The sequence below is a fragment of the Macrotis lagotis genome, chromosome 7 (genome assembly GCF_037893015.1).
Source record: "Macrotis lagotis isolate mMagLag1 chromosome 7, bilby.v1.9.chrom.fasta, whole genome shotgun sequence".
In the NCBI taxonomy this organism is placed as follows: domain Eukaryota; kingdom Metazoa; phylum Chordata; class Mammalia; order Peramelemorphia; family Peramelidae; genus Macrotis; species Macrotis lagotis.
In genome coordinates, this window is record NC_133664.1 from 95,698,616 (window position 1) to 95,708,904 (window position 10,289).

Sequence of the window (10,289 nt, forward strand, 5' to 3'; positions counted from 1 at the left end):
GAACAACAACAATAACAATATTTTCAGTGGCTATGAGTCTGACTGCAAGGAGATGAACCTGACTCTTTTCTCTCTTGAAGAAGGTACAGGCCCTCTTTTCCCTTCTCCCTAACAGCTCCAGGCAGAGATGAGGAGCAGAGAGAGTTAGAAGGTGTGTTTATTCAGAACTTTGATCACCTGAGATCCTACTTGGTTCTCTTGTACTGAATAGAGACCAGTGATTCCTATTGTAATGTATGTTAGGAATATTCAGTGGGAGGAATATAGGGGTGTTTAGTCTCCACAACAATGTGAAGGGAGATTGTTAATTTACATTACAAAGACTAGGGTCTGCTTGTATTGGTGTCTATGGGCAGGTTTGTGAGTGTAAGACAAAAGACATAGCCTTAACTTGAGATTAGATCAGGCCTACCCTTCCTAGTTCTGAGTTAACCTAGGGTCTATGTCCTTCTCCTTTGCACATGCTCAAGGAGATTACTGTTAGTTCCTTGCAGGCTGGGGAAAATATATGGAGGTAATTGTATCAATTAGATTGTGACCCTGGCCAATGATTGGCGTAATAGGGGAAGAACAAACCTTTCAAACTGTATATAAGATCCAGTCTTGTCAGGATTTGGCACCCCTTTTTCCTTTAGAGAGAGGTAGTCCTTTTATTAAGGTGGCTTAATATAAGCCATTTTAGTGAATCTAGACTAAGTATTTATGAGCCATTGATAACAATTTGAAGGCTCTTCCAGGATTTTATAATGTAAATATTTTAGATATTTTCCCAGTAGAACCTAAGAAAATAGCACATGCAAACTGCTTGATTACAAGCATATTTCTTGGCCTTCTTTGTGGAGAAATACCTCAGAGATTTCTGGGAAGACTGGCTCAGATTCAGCGTCAAGTGATTAATATATCTGGGGGTAAAACCCCCAAGAAGGGGTGATCTCTAAGGTGCTAAGGTGGTGGCTTACCACCTTAACCTAGCTGAGAAGTCTTTGTACTAGAATGGGACCTGGATAAGAGGCAAGAGGATTAGAGGAGAAAGGGGTGCCCAAAATGGGGAGGGAGAGTTGGGGTTTCCTCTCCAGGAATTTCCCCAAAACTTAAACCCATCGTGAGGAAAATCACCAGTGGACTTGGGAGACCAGGGAGTCTTGTGACCAGAAGCCAGAAGAATGGAAGCTGATTAGATCTAATATGGTATATGAGTGAGTGTGTTCCCATGGGTGCATGTTTGAATCTATGTTCTGTCTTGTCTAAGTGGTCTAGGTTAGTTCTAGCCTTGAGGTTTTTTTGGGTCAGGGGATCTGGCTTAAATTATATCCTGTGGGAGGACTAGGAGAAGATACTGAGGAGTTTCAAAAGATAAGGAGGGGAAGGAAGAGACATCTGGACCATTGTCTCCCTCATGGAGCTTAACCCCTCCCCCACTGAGGCTGCAGTAGGTGGAGCTGGAAATGGGAGGACAAGGGCTCTTAAAGAGAAAAAAACTGTGGTTCAGGGATAGTTCAGAAGAGAAAGAAGTTATAGGAAATTAAGACTGAGAAGTTATAGGAGGAAAGATTTCTTATTCTTATAGTTGTCTGGGAGAGGCCCCCATGCCTTCTCTCTGGGTTGGGGGGGAGGGAGTGGGGGTTGTATAAGTGGTGGTTTGATCCCATTGCCATCTTGTTAAGACTTTAACTCTAAACTTGAGTTCAACTGGAGTAGTACCCTGCCCATGGAAAAAGGGGAGGGGGGGCAGGACATTTCAAGCCTTAAGGGGGAAAGTAAACCACAGGTGAGGTAGTGTGTGGTCAAGAAAGGAAGAAATAAAGGAACTAGTTTTTTTTAAAGAAATAATGTTTAATGAATACCTCTGCTACAGCCACATGACCTAAAAGTGCTGTACTCCTGTCCCTCACTCCATTTTTAAGGATGACTCATTTCTGAACTAGATTTTTGAGGATCACAGTGAGGGTTTTATAGAGGTATTAGTGTTAAATTCTGACAAAATCTTTGTACAGAATGGAATGAATTAAACAACCTAGACTGTTCAACTGGTTTTATCTAAAGTATGCCTATGTAAGTTAAATCTTGGGACTTTAATGAGTTTTATTGAAATACCTTTGAGTTAAAGAAAAGTGGTATTGAGAAGTTCTGTAGCAATTGATATTTATTGTATATGAAGCAAATTTGGGAATCTATGTTACTAAGATGAAAAATATATAATTATGTTATTGTATGTGAAGAAACTTGGGAATCTATCTATGATATTGATAATAATAACTTTGTAATCAGGAATATTTACTGATTTCTTTTGAGAAAAGAAAACAGGAGGGGAAAGGGTTTTATAAGGGGATTTATGTGGTGGGCTTTTTAATTCTTTAATTTGTTTTAATATTAAACTTAATAATGATATTAATTGTATTATTTTGGATAGAGTTTTGGAATGTGAGTGCTGGAATCTCAGTATAAGGTAATCTAAAGCTTTTCATCAAACTAAACTTTTGGGAAATTTACTATTGTATTATTGATAGAAAACTGAATGAATTGAGGTCCCATTAATTAATTAATTAATTAATCATGGCCTAAATAAGAATTGCACTGGGGTTTTAAATGTATCATATATATGAGATTGAATTTTTGGAGAATATGGGTAAAGAAGTTTGGAAAACAAAAAATGTAAAAGATATTGGGTTATTCATTTTGCTTTTGTTCTAAGGGGAAATATATTAGCATAAGAATCTTATATTTAATGTAAGCTAATAAATGTATGTTTAATTTTAAAGAAGTCAAGAAGTCAAGATTGTAGACTTCTTCCCTCACAATAACTGCAGGCTGCTGATGTTACAAATTGCAATTGTGTGACAACCCCCCCCTTTCATTCTTCCCCAAGGTAACCTATTGATGAGTAAGATGTGTTAATCAGTTATGTGATATCCTTTTGTAATTGCAGATAGATTATATTTATAATTATTTTATGACCTGTTGTAATATTAAAGCCTATAATTGCCATTTGATTGCTTTGAAGGAGTGATGAGGAATATATAAAAAATTATGATACCCCCCCTTCTGGGATACTTGAAATTTTAAAATTATTTATTGAACTTGTTATATATCCTTGGGTTCATGCATAATGTCATAATGGAAAGATTGCTTTGTAAAATCTAGTAATTCATGTGGAATTCTTACTGCTGTTTTGTTATATTGAAATTAATAACATGTTGGAAAATTTAAAGTCATCTTGTTCTAATGGTTTCAAAGAATTATATATGTAAATTGGGATTATTGAGGTTATATATATATATATATATATATATATGTATATGTATATATCTGAAAACTATGGTTCTTTGCTTTAAAGTAAAAGCCTATGTAATTTGAGAAAGATAAAAAGCAAGGGAAATAATTTAAGATTTTTCTGTGACAACTTCTAGTTAATTGTTATGTGAGAATTTAGGAGATGATAGGCAATCTCCTAGCCAAAAGAGGTGTTTATTTGTTGTAAAAAAAACAGGCTAGAAGGAGGGGTCTCTAGCCAAAGGGAACCTGACATACCATCTTTATATGAGATAGAACAGGTTTGATTTCAGACAAAGGGATGGGGGTCTGGAGATTAGAGACCTCAAGTAAGTGATAGGAGATGAGACATGTAGGGCAAGTCATAATTAGAATTTCTAAGGTGTCAGAAAGGACATTCAGAACTTTAGGTAGGGGATTCATTAATTGGGACCCCATCAAGACTATAATTGGAATTTAGTAAACTAGACTTACATGAAGATCCAATGAAGGTAAAATTACAGTTTTAGGTCATAGAACTTTTAATTGTTTTTCTCTTTTCTGTCTGATTCTAGGATTGATCAGCAAAAGGAGGTGTTTGTGTTCCTGGAGCCAGGAAGGTCAATGGGCTGAAGATTTCAGTTGGCAGAGATGAACAGTTGAAGGGGCAGCTTTTCAGTGTGATCTGAGATTGGACCCTTTTTGACTTGATCTCTCAAATGTGATATTTGGGTATATCTCACATTGTAGGTCTGGTCTAAGCCATTTGAGTACCCATATGACCACTGCTACTGACATTTGACTACTCACATGACTTGGACACTGACATTCAAAAATTATCTCTATAAAGGAATTTTTCCTTTGATGTCATGGACCTTTATAGTAAGTTACTTTAAGCACATCAGATATATAGAAGTTTTAGATTAATTGGATTTAATAGCCAATTAGGTTACAGGAGTGTCTCTGCCACCTGCTGTCAGCTATAGATAAGGATTCAGAACCCTTAATTTTTAATGTTAGAGGTGATATTTAGGTAAGAAGAATTGGAGTATTTAGAACATAAAGATATGATCCTGTCTAATTAGTTTCAAGGTCTAATTTAAAGAAAGGAATATGAGTCAGTTAAGTACATCAGGAAAAAGAAAACTTGTGTTATATTTAGGAATATTTTGGAGAAAAAGAAAAAAATTATTGTCATTATTGTAAGGAGGGATGGTTGTTATTTGTAAGTCATTTTCTGGATACTCTGTACTATTGTTACAAACTTAAGTTAATTTGATAATTTTCAGTGAGTTCACTCATGTAATGAAACAATTATTGAAGTTCATTGTGTTAAAGTGAAGTATGAATGTCAACATGACAGTGAGTAAGGCAAAATGTAAATTTTAATAAGCTCCAGAATGTTATTGCCATGTGATGAAGACATATGTTTTGGTCTGAGTAAAGTGTTATGTTTAGCAGTTCCTTTATCAGAAGAGAAGTTCTCAACAAGTCACCTAGCTGGAGAGTACTCTTTGGAACAGATTCAGAGGATGCAGAAGGACCTTGGATGTCTACAGGGGAGAAAAGAAGAGAGAGGAAGTAAGATTGGACCAAGTTACTTCCTCCATCTCTTGCCTTTGTATAGTGGATTGCTTAGTCAGGGGATCTGCCCCTTTGGATGCCTGTAACTTTCCCTTGATTCTGTGTGTCACCCCTACTTATGCCCCTTACCTTATAGATAATGTAACAACCAAGGGATGAAGGTTTTGATGGAAAGGAGGAGGAGAAGCAGGGTAAAGAGGTATTCCATTGAGAGAAAAAGGAGGTTGAGATTATTGCGTGGCATGATTATATCCTACATGAGTCTATGCTTCCTATCAAGGGAGAGAGAGTTTAATCTTTGATTCAGAAAATAGAGTACTAGATAGAGGTTGGGAGGATTTGATAAAAGACATCACTATCACCTATACTAGTCTTTATTGGCTTGGTAATGTTACATATATAGTCCCAATTCCAGATCCCCAGTGGGGGGGGGGGAGAGAAGAAATCTAGCTGACAGAATACAATGCCCAGTCTTTTAGTGTGACTAACTGTTGGACCTGTGGTGATCCACGGCAGTTTGAGAACTGACCTTGGGTGCCAGTTCCCTTGAGTCTAGCCTGAATTCTCAATTCCTTGTCAGAGGTACACCATAGCACAGGATTCTGGTCCAGAGAAAACACCAGCGGCATTTCATTGAGTCAGTTCAGAGTGACTGTTGTTTATACCAGTCTGGACAGGATATTTTATTTGGAGTATGGCAAATCTCTGTGGACTTAGGTCTGGAGGCAGGTTACACATACTCAAACTGTACAACTTACAGAGAAAGGTGAACTGGGATTCATATGTGATGTAATGATGATATCTGATCCCTTGTCAGAATGCATTAAGGTAAAGAAAATTATGATTAACACTGTATATATCCATCTGCCCAAGCCTTGGTCAGAGAGTTGTTATTCAGACTTATGGGTCTGCTACCTAGCCACAGGATGGGAGTTAGGGTTATGGAACTACAATTTATATCATTAGATTCCAAACTGTAGTACAAACAACTCCCAATCAGACAGCTAGGACCTTGAACTTTCTGGCTTACTAAACCATGCAAACAAGAGAGAGAATTATTCAACAAAGAGCTGTATTAGACAACCTGAAGATTGGAGAAGGAGGAGTTTGTGTAAATTGAACCTATCAAGTTGCTGCCTAAAGATATATGACAATAGGTAAAAAGTAAAAGAAATAAGCAGAGACGTCCAAAAGTTGGTATGTGCTCCTGTTCAAACCTGGAAAATAAGTTAGGTTTATGTCTCAGATAATGGGGAGTTAAGATCTTGATAGAAGATGTCAGTAGTCATGTCAATAACAAGAGTTGCGACGTAAGTAGAAAATCACTAATAAAGTGTGGAACCCAAATTCTTATTAAAACAAGAAAATGGGGGCAGCTAGGTGGCGCATTGAATAGAGCACCGGCCTTGGAGTCAGGAGTACCTGGGTTCAAATCCGACCTCAGACACTTAATAATTACCTAGCTGTGTGGCCTTGGGCAAGCCACTTAACCCCATTGCCTTCAAAAATAAAAAAAAAACAAGAAAATGGGGGAATCATGAGGAATATGGGGGTGTTTGATCTCCATAAGAATATGAAGGGTAGGGGTGGCTAGGTGGTATAGTGGATAAAGCACCAGCCCTGGAGTCAGGAGTACCTGGGTTCAAATCTGGTCTCAGACACTTAATAATTGCCTAGCTGTGTGACCTTGGGCAAGCCACTTAACGCCATTTGCCTTGCAAAAAAAAAAAAAGAATGTGAAGGGAGATTGTTAATTTACACTACAATGAATGGGATCTGCCTGTATAGGTGCCTATGGGCAGGTATGTGAGTTTAAAACAAAAGATTAAGCCTCAACCTGATCAACCTGAGATTAGATCAGGTCTGCCCCACATAATTCTGAGTTAAACTAGGGTCTGCTGTCCTTCTTTGCACATTACTCAAAGGAGATCACTGTTTACTCCCCTGTGCTCATTAGTATAATGAGCAGGGTGGGGAAAATGTATGGAGGTGATTATATCAATTGGATTGTAATCCTGTCCAATGATTGACACAAATCGGTAAAAACAAGTCTTTCAAACTACAAATAAGACCCAGCCTTGTTGTGATTTGGCACCCCTCTTTCCTTTAGAGAGACATGGTCCTTTTATTAAGATGTCTTAATAAAAGCCATTTTAATCTCCCTGTACTAAGATTTACAAGCCATTGATAACACTCACTAAATCTGTACACAAATCATTTTACTGATAACTTTTCAATTTTCTATTCTTTCTTTCTTTTTTTAACATTCCAATTATTTCTGGATCTTATCCCTCCCTTACCAGGAAGCACTCCCTTGTAGCAAAAAAGAATAATGAAAGGAAACCAGTTGATGCAGTGACCTCATCTAACATGTGCATCCTTTTGCCCTTGTCTCTCTGCCAAAGAGGAGGAATGTATTTGTTTACTGGGAAACATGACTATGTTTTTAAGTTACTCAGAACTGTTTTCTTTGGGTCAAATCAACAAGTCAAGCATTTCCTAAGTACCTACTGTGAAGAAACAGACACTGAGGTCTTTCTTGAGCTTAACTATCTAGCATTACAAAATTATTACAGAGAGTGCAACTAGATGGACTGGACACATTGCTGGAGTGCCAGATGTATGCTTACCCCCAAAAACTATTTTATGGAGAACTCACACAGGGCAAATATCCACAAAGGGAGGTCAAAAAAAGCAATACTGAGATACCCTGATGGTCTCATTGAAGAACTTTAGAATTGATTGTATAGCATAGGAGACATTGGCACAGGACCACCTAGCATGGAGTGCCCTCATCAGTGAGGGTGATGTATTGTATAAGAAGGGTAAAATTAAAGCAGCTCAGAGGAAATGTGACATACATAAGTTTAGAGTACATTCCAGATGTTCACATGGAGCAACCTGTGGTAGAATATTATGAGCTCATATTGATCTGATCAGTCACAGTTGGACACATTGTAATTTGTCTCAAACGCAGCCATGTCATTTTTGGAAAAATTCACATTGCTTTTATGGAAATCTTTAGCATAATTGATAAACTCCTTTTAAGGAATGTCTAATATCCAGCTCTGTTGCCCCATCCTGAGTTGTCTGAAATTTGTTTGCACAAGCTGGAGGTATTTTTTCAGATTCTGCCTTCTGATTCAAAATATATAAAAACTATTCAAGACTCTGCTTTTTGGGGGGAGGTCTAACCAGGTCTCAACATACACACCAGCATAATCAGCTAACTTAGAGAAATATTAATAAATGTTTATGTTAACTTAATTCTGTTTTGTTCTTTCTAAAAGCCAAACTTTGGGAATGAATGTTTGTCTTTTATTAGGACAAACGCTAAAGTCAAACAAATATTTAATTTAATTATTATTTTTAAGACCAAACCTATGAATGTCCTTCCTCAACCCATACAAAGTGTTGCATCTCCAATTCTATGCCTTTGGCCAAAAATAGAGGCAATTCATTAGACTTTCTTTATTAACATATAAATTGCTGAGAGACATCATATCTTAGTCTAGCTTTTGTTGAATTTGACACCCTTCTTCATTGCTTAAATCAGGAGTATTCCATCACACTCATATACCACAATTTATTCAGTCTTTCCTCAATTTCCATTTTTTTGTGTATCTAAGTTGCAGAAAAGTTTCAGCTTGTGTTGATAGAAAGAGTTTACTTTTTAAGAGTTTCTCATACCAACGAAATCACAGATTCTGTTCTTTTTGCTGTTTTTGAGGAAGGAGAAAAATCCTGACAATTGTAATTCAAGTTTCTTTGTCTTCCGCAATTTCATATTCCAAGTCCTCCAATTCTTTACTGTAGAAACAGCTAGATTCTGTTCAATCTTGACCCTGACTCTTTGATATTTGAATTCTCTTTTGGCTGCTTGCAATATTTTCTCTTTGACCCGAGAATTCTGGAATTTGGCTATATTATTCCTGAAAGTTTTCATTTAAGGATCTCATTCAGGAGATAATGAATTCTTTCAATTACTATTTTACACTCTGTTTCTAGGTTACAAAAGCAATTTTCTGTTATTATGAGGGCCAGTGCTCTATCCATGATACCACCTAGATGTCTCATTCTAACAATTTCTAAATCATCTCTTCTGGATCTATTTTCTTTGTTGTTTCTCCAATGATATATTTCCCATTTTTCTTCTATTTTTTTCCATTCTTTTGGTTTTGGTTTATTATTTCTTGATCTCTTACAAAGTCATCAATTTCCCTGTGCTCAATTCTATATTTTAAGGAATTATTTTCTTCTTTGAGGTTTTGTACTTGCTTTTCCACTTGGTCAATTCTGCTTTTTAAGACATTCTTCTCATTGGTTTTTTATACTTCTTTTTCCATTTGTCCCAGTCAAGTTTTTAAGATGTTATTTTCTTTATCATTTTTGGTGCCTCCTTCACTAAGCTACTGACTCATTTTCCATATATCACTCTCATTTCTCTTCATAATTTTTCTTTTACTTCTCTTACCTAATTTTTCAAAATCCTGTAATCCTGACTGTAGTGCCATGGTAGTTGAATTGTTTCTTTCTGGCAGCTTGCAATATTTTCTCTTTGACTTAGGAGTTTTGGAACATGGATATAATATTCCTGAGAGGTTTTTTTTGGGGGGGGGGGAATCTCTTTCAGGAAGTTATTGGTGAATTCCCTTAATTTCTATTTTGCCCTCTGCTCTTTTCCTGATCATGACTTTCAGGTAACCAAATAATTTTTAAATTATTTCTTCTGGATCTGTTTTCCAGGTCAATTGTTTCTCCAGTGAGCTATTTCACTTTTTTCCCTAGTTTTTCATTCTTTTAGTTTTGTTTTATTGTTTCTTGATATCTTGCAAAGTCATCAGTTTACTTTTGGTTCCATTATACATTTGAAGGAGTTATTTTCCTTAGAGAACCTTTTTATCTCCTTTTCCAATTGGCCAATTCTGCTTTTTAAGGCATTCTTCTTTTCATTTGCCTTTTTTGGGCTGCTTTTTCCATTTGATTTAAACTGTTTTTTTGTAGTGGACTTTCCCTACCCCACCCAAGGGTTCCAGGAGCTTACCTGTGATATACCCACCTTCCGGGCATTCCCAGGCCCATTGACCAACAACAGTCTTGGATTGAAGAGATGAGAGAAACTAGAAGGCAAGGAGAGTGCAAGCAAGCAGTTCTTTATTGTGGCATGTTGCTGTTACATTTTTCCACCCTCCTCTTTTCAGCTGCTCTCTGTCCCCCAGCAAAACTGGTCCTCCATACCAGGCCCTGGCCCCTGGCCCCTCCCTACTGAGGAGAGGGGAGAGGGCATGGGGGCCCCCCCGCTATCCATGGCATACTGAGGCTCTTCGGTGCTGCAACCCCTCCTTTTCCTGCCTTTTCCAGCTCATCCTTTTGTCCCCCTGAGTCTGCCTGATAAGCTCATGAAGCCCTCATGCATGGAAGAGGAGTCATCCAAGGAAAGCCTTGTCAGCATATTC